Source organism: Lytechinus variegatus, chromosome 12 (genome assembly GCF_018143015.1).
Source record: "Lytechinus variegatus isolate NC3 chromosome 12, Lvar_3.0, whole genome shotgun sequence".
Lineage (NCBI taxonomy): Eukaryota > Metazoa > Echinodermata > Echinoidea > Temnopleuroida > Toxopneustidae > Lytechinus > Lytechinus variegatus.
The window spans coordinates 6,007,460-6,016,353 of record NC_054751.1 but is presented as its reverse complement, the minus strand read 5'-3'; the positions used below and the strand labels follow the sequence as shown (position 1 = coordinate 6,016,353).

General features: G+C 32.4%; 1 long non-coding RNA gene across 1 annotated transcript; it reads left to right on the top strand.

Annotated features, from left to right (window-relative positions):
• Window positions 1–210: 210 nt before the first annotated feature.
• Window positions 211–2,226, top strand: LOC121425596. Its single transcript, XR_005971507.1, has 3 exons — window positions 211–514; window positions 1,417–1,482; window positions 2,116–2,226. It is a non-coding gene; the product is annotated as an uncharacterized LOC121425596 (long non-coding RNA).
• Window positions 2,227–8,894: the final 6,668 nt, after the last annotated feature.

Sequence of the window (8,894 nt, the reverse complement as noted above, 5' to 3'; positions counted from 1 at the left end):
TCTTTTTTACTTTTTTAGCTGAAATTCATGTTTTTCCCTCTAAAAAACTACTTTTTGTTTCAAAGTTGAAAACAATGTGATGGGGTTAGGGGTTATGCTATGGGTCATCAATACATGACACCACCACAATGTCTGACTCATTCATTATTGGCCTGGGGCTGGTGGCTCAACTTGCCCCTATGCTCAACTTACCCCGCCTTCCCCTACTTATTGGGCATAGCACTGAAAGTCATAGTAGGTTATGTTGACTGATATATTGAAACAATAACCTCTATTGCTATGATTATAGTACATGTTTAGCTTGTCAATACAACTGCATTTCTTTATTTTTACTGAATTCTAGTTTCGTTTGACCCTCTCCAATAATTAATGTCATTTCATTTTACAAATTATTGGAATTTTATGTCTTTAATGAATACATTATTGCATTTCCCCTTTTATATTTAGATAAAGATTTTGTGCTTAGTCCAGAAAGCCATAGTAGGTTATGTAGACTGGTAGTTTACAGTTACATGTAAGTAATATTGACTATTTAATGTATGTTCCTCTGGTCATGTCATGCATGCTTCCTTTATTTCATCATATTTATTTATCTATTTTCTCTTCAATATCATCCAAATGGTGATGTTGTTTAATGGTACAGTAACTGTTATTACAATGCATGGCTATTTAATTTGTTTTAATCCTTATTTTTAATTTATTACAACACCCTTTTATTCACCATTATTTGCTATGCTAATCATATGAAATACAATTATTTTTTTAGTTTTTCTTCATCAAAATGAGAGAAAACTTTGCTATCGCTATTGATTTTGACTTGATAACCGATTGGACAGGTTTTATGATGGAGCTATTCCAATAATGAAATTAAACTTGTCCCATTTTTTTCATCCATTAAGATGAGAATAATGACCCTCTCATTATGATTTAAAACTTGAGTAATCATGTCAGCCGAAATTGAAACAAATTCTAAAAATTTATGTTGTCATGATTACTATACATGTTTACCTACATGTATAAAACAGTCAATACAACTGCATTTCCTCTCATTATTACAGGATCCTAGATTGTTTGGCTCTTTCCAGTAATGATTGATATTTTTTTTTTTTTTTTTTTTTTTTTCATTTTTCATGCATAATTGCTGGAATTTTGTTTTCTGAAATAAACACATTATTTCCCCATTAGGCATTGCTCTGAAAGCTATAGCAGGTTATGTTGACTGGTAAATTGTAAAACCTCTACTGCTATGATTTCAGTACATGTTTCGCTAGTCAATACAACTGCTTTTCTTTATTCTTACTGGATTCTAGATTGTTTGACCCTTTCCAATAATTAATGTTTTTTCGTTTTGCAATTCATTGGAATTTTATGTCTGCTTTAATGAATATATAATTGCATTTCCCCTTTTATTTTTAGATAAGATTTTGTGCTTAGTCCAGAAAGCCATAGTAGGTTATGTAGACTGATACTTTACAGCTACATGTAAGTAATATTGACGATTTAATGTACTAGTATGTTCCTCTGGCCATGTCATGCATACTTCCTTTATTTCATCAGATTTATTTATTTATTTTTTTTTTTTCTTCCACCAATATCATCCAAATGGTAATGTTGTTTAATGGTACAGCAACTGCTTATTAATTATTATTATTATTATTATTACTATTACAATGCATGGCTATTTATTTTGTTTTAATCTTTATTTTCATTACAACACCCTTTTCTTCACCATTATTTGCATCGCTAATTATATCCTGTTCGGCATCACAAATTATATATTGGTACCTTAATCTTTTGTCTAAACGGACATTATGAAGCACCTTATACCATGCATACATTATTCTCTTTATTAGTTTTGCATTATCTTTTTTTATATACAAATTTACAATAATTCCTCAAATGGATAGGTAATAATGTGCTGGCTTTTGTACACTTTCATACAAGCATGCATTATTCTGAGTAGCTAGTGAATGCAACAGCATTTTCTCATTATTACTGGATCCTAAATTGTTTGACCCTTTTCAGTAGGTAATTAGTGCCATTTTTATTGTTTTTTTTTTATATTTTGTTAATTATCTCCATGAACACTTATTTCATTTTCCCTTTTACATTTAGATTAGATTTTGTGCATAGCTCTAATAGCCATAGTAAGTTATGGGACTGGTACATGTACATTTAGAGGTAAGCAACATTGACAAATTCATGTATGTTCCTCTGTCATGTCATGTATGCCCTTTTTTTATTTCATTTTATTTATTTTTTCCACCAATATCATTATCTAAATGGTAACGTTATTTGTAACTGTTATTACTCATTACAATGCTTGATTAAGTTTTTATTATTTTATTTTCTTTTTAATTCTTATCTTATTTCAACACCCTTTTATTGACCATTTCTCGCTATGCTAATCATATCCTGCCTGGTATCACAAATTTGATATTGCTACCTTATTATTTTGTCCTAATTAACATAATGAATTTGTTCACACCATGCTTACATTCTTTTATTTTAGTATTTAGCATCATATTATTGAACGTTCAAATATCATTGCCTCAAACGGATGAATATCTTCATGCATCTATTATTCATCTATCTGTAATATCTAGTGATCTACTCTAGTTATTTACATAAGTTCCTCTTCGTGTGGCCGATACCTAGCTTGGTATCATTGCATATATTTTTCACCTTCTCTTGAAAGTTGATTCTATCATGCATGCCCTTTTAGTAATTTGAAATCACTGTTTTTGTTTCGTTAATTCTTAATTCTTTTTTTTTCCCTCACCTTCATATGCAATACCAATTTTTACCCAATTTTAAAAATTAGTTTAAGTCCTGTGTTCAGTAGCTCTTTATCATGCCAAGCATGCTTGCATCATTATTTAACATTCCTTGTTCGCCCTTGCAATAACTACATTACCTAATTAGAGAATAAGTAAATATCTGTGTTTAGTTGTGAGCCCGTGGCCATGCTCGCATCACTATTTGTCTGTTCTACTATAGATCTCAGTTGAATAATCGACATCTTGTTTTATTCTATCGTAATGTCCACCCTTTTTTGATATTGGCTTCTATATAATGACTGGTTTTACCAGAATGGCATTTTTTCAATTATCTATTTGTGTTTAAACATTTGGGCATGATCCTTCTTTCAATTCGTTCACTGCCAACCTTTTGTTCGCTCTCGCCGCACCTATAAAATAATTACTGAGAATTTGGTGTTTGGTATTCCTGACTGTCAGAATACAAAAAGGACTTGTGCTTAATAATTATATTCACTTATCATGCCTCGCATGCCATATCCCTCACATATTTTAGTATCTTGCAAGATCATATAAGAGCGCCAAAGATATGCAAATCATTAATTACAAATGTCTTCAGTTTCGATTAATGTCATACTTGACTTCTTTATTCTTGTAACTTTAACAATACCCAATTGTTTGAGAGAAGATCTGTGTCATTAGCTCTTGACCATGTCAAGCATGCTGCCTCATTATTCTTCTATTTTACTATCGATTTCCAATTGAATAATTAACACTTTGTTTAAAAAAAAAATGCTTGATTATATAATGTCTGCCCTTTGTAATAACTTCCAATGGCTGGCTTCACCAAATGGCAATCTTTTATATTATCCATTTGGTGTTTGAACATGTTGACATGACCCCTTCTTTCAATTCGTTAAGTCCTAACTTTTTGTTAGCTCTTGCCATGCACATCTATAAAATAATTACTGAGAATTTGGTGTTTGGTATTCCTGACTGTTTATCAGAATACAAAAAGGTGCTTAAACAATTATGTTCACTTATCATGCCACGCATGCCATTCCTCACATGTTTCAGTATCTTACAACATCATAAAAGAGCGCCAAAGATACGCAAATCATTTACTATAAGTGTCTTCAGTTTCGATTAATGCCATGCTTGACTTACTCTTTTATTCTTGTAACATTAACATTACCCAATTTTATGAGTAAAGATCTGTGCTATTAGCTTTGACCATGTCAAGCATGCTGCCTCATTATTCGTCTATGTTACTATCGATTTCCAATTGAATAATCAACACTTTGTTTAAAAAAAATGCTTGATTATGGTAATTGTCTGCCCTTTGTGATAACTTCCAATGGCTGCTTCACCAAATGGCAATCTTCCTTTTATATTATCTATTTGGTATTTGAACATGTCGGACATGACCCCTTCTTTCAATTCGTTAAGTCCTTACCTTTTGTTAGCTCTTGCCATGCACATCTATAAAATAATTACTGAGAATTTGGTGTTTGGTATTCCTGATTGTTTATCAGAATACAAAAAGGTGCTTAAACAATTATGTTCACTTATCATGCCTCGCATGCCATTCCTCACATGTTTAGTATCTTGCAAGATCATATAAGATCGCCAAAGATAAACAAATCATTTACTATAAAATGTCTTCAGTTTCGATTAATGCCATGCTTGACTTACTCTTTTATACTTGTAACATTAACATTACCCAATTTTATGAGTAAAGATCTGTGCTATTAGCTTTGACCATGTCAAGCATGCTGCCTCATTATTCGTCTATGTTACTATCGATTTCCAATTGAATAATCAACACTTTGTTTAAAAAAATGCTTGATTATGGTAATTGTTTGCCCTTTGTGATAACTTCCAATGGCTGCTTCACCAAATGGCAATCTTCCTTTTATATTATCTATTTGGTATTTGAACATGTCGGACATGACCCCTTCTTTCAATTCGTTAAGTCCTTACCTTTTGTTAGCTCTTGCCATGCACATCTATAAAATAATTACTGAGAATTTGGTGTTTGGTATTCCTGATTGTTTATCAGAATACAAAAAGGTGCTTAAACAATTATGTTCACTTATCATGCCTCGCATGCCATTCCTCACATGTTTAGTATCTTGCAAGATCATATAAGATCGCCAAAGATAAACAAATCATTTACTATAAAATGTCTTCAGTTTCGATTAATGCCATGCTTGACTTACTCTTTTATACTTGTAACATTAACATTACCCAATTTTATGAGTAAAGATCTGTGCTATTAGCTTTGACCATGTCAAGCATGCTGCCTCATTATTCGTCTATGTTACTATCGATTTCCAATTGAATAATCAACACTTTGTTTAAAAAAAAATGCTTGATTATGGTAATTGTCTGCCCTTTGTGATAACTTCCAATGGCTGCTTCACCAAATGGCAATCTTCCTTTTATATTATCTATTTGGTATTTGAACATGTCGGACATGACCCCTTCTTTCAATTCGTTAAGTCCTTACCTTTTGTTAGCTCTTGCCATGCACATCTATAAAATAATTACTGAGAATTTGGTGTTTGGTATTCCTGATTGTTTATCAGAATACAAAAAGGTGCTTAAACAATTATCTTCACTTATCATGCCTCGCATGCCATTCCTCACATGTTTAGTATCTTGCAAGATCATATAAGATCGCCAAAGATAAACAAATCATTTACTACAAATGTCTTCAGTTTCGATTAATGCCATGCTTGACTTACTCTTTTATTCTTGTAACATTAACATTACCCAATTTTATGAGTAAAGATCTTTGTTATTTGCTCTTGACCATGTCAAGCATGCTGCCTCATTATTCGTCTATTATACTATCGTTTTCCAATTGAATAATCAACACCTTGTTTAAAAAAATGCTTGATTATGGTAATGTCTGCACTTTGTGATAATTTCCATTGGCTGTTTCACCAATGGCAATATTCCTTTAATATTATCCATTTGTTGTTTGAACATGCTGGGCATGACCTCTCCTTCAATTGTTATAACTCCATGGTCCCATCCACGGGGGATTTTTTCTGTTTTTGCTTAGCATTGTCTCAGCGCCCCCCCCCCCTCCCTCGTAGCAATGGATGATCCTGCGTGGATGGGTCCATGGTGAACTCCTAACTTTTTGTTCACTCTTGCCACATCTTTAAAATAATTACTCTGAATTTGGTATTCCTGATTGTTTCTCAGAATACATAAAGGACCTGTTTGATTACGTTAATTTATCATGCCATGCATGTTATATCCCTCACATGTTTCAGTATCTTGCAAGATCATAAAACAGCGTCTGAGTTATGCAAATCATGAACTACAATGTCTTCAGTCTCGATTAATGCCAATTTTGACTTCTATATTTTTGTAACATTAGCATTACCCAATTATATATAAAAAAGATAATCTGTGTTTACTTGCTCTTTATCATGCCAGGCATGCTTGCACCACTTTTTGTTGTCAGTTTTACTATGGATTACAAGTTGAATAATCCACATTTTGTTTACACAATACTTGAAAAGGAAATGTCTGCCTCTTGTTAATAATTACTTTTATTAACATTAAATGACAATCTTCCTTTTCTATTATCCATTTGACATTTCAACATGTTGGGCATGTCCCCTTCTTTCAACTCATTGACTTTGTTTTTGTTCGCTCTTGCCACAACTATGAAATAATTTCTGAGTATTTGGTGATTGGTACTCTTGTTCAATTATTAGAATGCAAAGATTATTAGAAGACTTGTGCTCAAATATGTTCAATTATCATGCCATGTATGTCGTATTCCTTTATTCTTTACTCACTATACGTATTTGAAATTATATCTTGATATTTGAATGTACTATTTTATAGGTGTATCTCACTACATTTTATTTTATTTTGGAGCTTCTCACTTTATCTCCTCCGCCAATGTCTGTTTCGATAATCGTTCCGTTCTCACTGACTTTGCATCGTTCACACTTAGAGGTCTTTGCCCTACGTTCTCGTTTTTGCGTAAGAATCCTTTGTGTTGCGCCTCCTCGTCCTTCTTCATGTTCTATATGTGTTTTGTGTTCTTTGCCTTCTCCCCTCACTTTGTTACTTTGCTTTACTGCCTCTTATATGACCTTGACCGACACTTTATTGGACATAACACAACACTTTCGGATATGTACTGACTTCTTAGCATAGACAATACACCTCAGTTTCCATTTACATCATTGGATAATGATGACCTCTTCAGCGAATTGAGACCTCAGGATACTGTACTTAACAACCCAATGAATCCTTCATTTTATGATAATTTTGTTACTAATAATATAAATTTAGCTTCGGAAGAATTAGATCTCGATTTTGAACAGGATCATAACATATTGCAAAATCCTTCTTCTGAGTATATTACGCAACATCAGGTAAATAATCTTACAAAAAATTTTAACGACGATACATTCAGCATAATGCATGCTAATATAAGAAGTTTAAATAAACATTTTGATGAACTTCAGTTACTTTTGAATAACACTTCAAATTCTAAAAAATGCCCCTTTTCTTTAATTGGCCTTACTGAGACATGGATATCGTGTGATTCTAACCATCAATTTTCTCTTAACGGATATGATTTCGTAATGAATAACCGAGAAGACAGACCTGGGGGTGGGGTAGCTTTCTATATTTCACATGACTACGAGTATACGGTTTGTGATTATCTTAACTCCATGAACGCCACTGTAGAATCTCTATTTATTGAAATTAATATTCCTGGTAGTAAAAATATGATTATTGGTGTAGTTTATAGACCTCCAAACTCAAATACAAATGACTTTCTAACTTACCTTTCCCAAACAACAAATAATCCAGCTCTCGTTAATAAGGATGTAATATTTATAGGTGATTTTAACATTGATTTATTGAAACACAACAATATATCTCAAGATTTTCTTGAAACTTTTTTTTCGGCCTCCTTCTTGCCTCTGATTTCTAAACCAACTCGTGTAGTTAATGAAACTGCTACACTTATTGACAATATTTTCTGCAACATTCTCCCTCCTCCCGACTCTTTTATAATACTTTCTGACATGACGGACCATTTCCCGATTCTTACTCATTTTTCATTAAGACGACCAATTAGACCGATACACTCCCAACAACGAAGACGTAGACCTACGCACGAAAATACAGCCAGTCTAGGTGCTTCTTTGGATAATGTCGACTGGTCAGTTGTATACAATTCTGTAGATGTTAATGCGTCCTTTAACCTTTTTATGAATATAATAAATGAGAAATTAGACCTGCATATACCCTTAAAAAAAGATAAGCGTAATACATACAAAACGATTTCTAAGTCACCATGGATATCGCCATCTATCTTACGTTCGATTAATAGAAAAAATAACTTATTTTATAAATTCAAAATGAAAGGTACAGAACAATCAAAAATAAAATACACATCTTATAAGAATACACTTACTAAAATATTACGCATTGAAAAGAAAAATTACTTTGCGAGGCAGTTGGCTCTATATAAACACGACATGCAAAACACATGGACGGTTCTAAAACAGACCATGAATCTCTCCAATAATAAATCAAGTATTTCCAAAATTAGATTTAATAATGTCATTGTTGATGATGGTGACAACCTTTCAAATATTTTTAATAACCATTTCTCTTCCATTGGCGTAAATCTAGCTAAAGATATTCCTCCCGCGACGAAAAGTTTTTCGGACTTTCTCGGCCCGCCTAATCCAAATTCAATATTTTTTGCTCCAACATATAATCAAGAAGTTATTGATATAGTATCTGGTTTGAAAAATAAAAAAAGCCCTGGCTTTGATGAAATTAATAATTTTATTTTAAAATCCGTAATAAATTCTATTGTTTCCCCGCTGGTGCATATATTCAACCTTTCCTTAGAAAATGGTACAGTACCAAATCAAATGAAGATAGCCAAGGTAATTCCTTTATTTAAAAAAGGTGATAAGTTGGATGTCGGTAATTACCGACCTATTTCTCTTTTGTCCACATTTTCTAAGATCCTTGAAAGAATAGTATACGTCAGAACAGAAAAATTTTTGTCAATGCATAATATTTTATCTGATGTTCAATTTGGGTTTCGCGACAAGCACAACACCACTC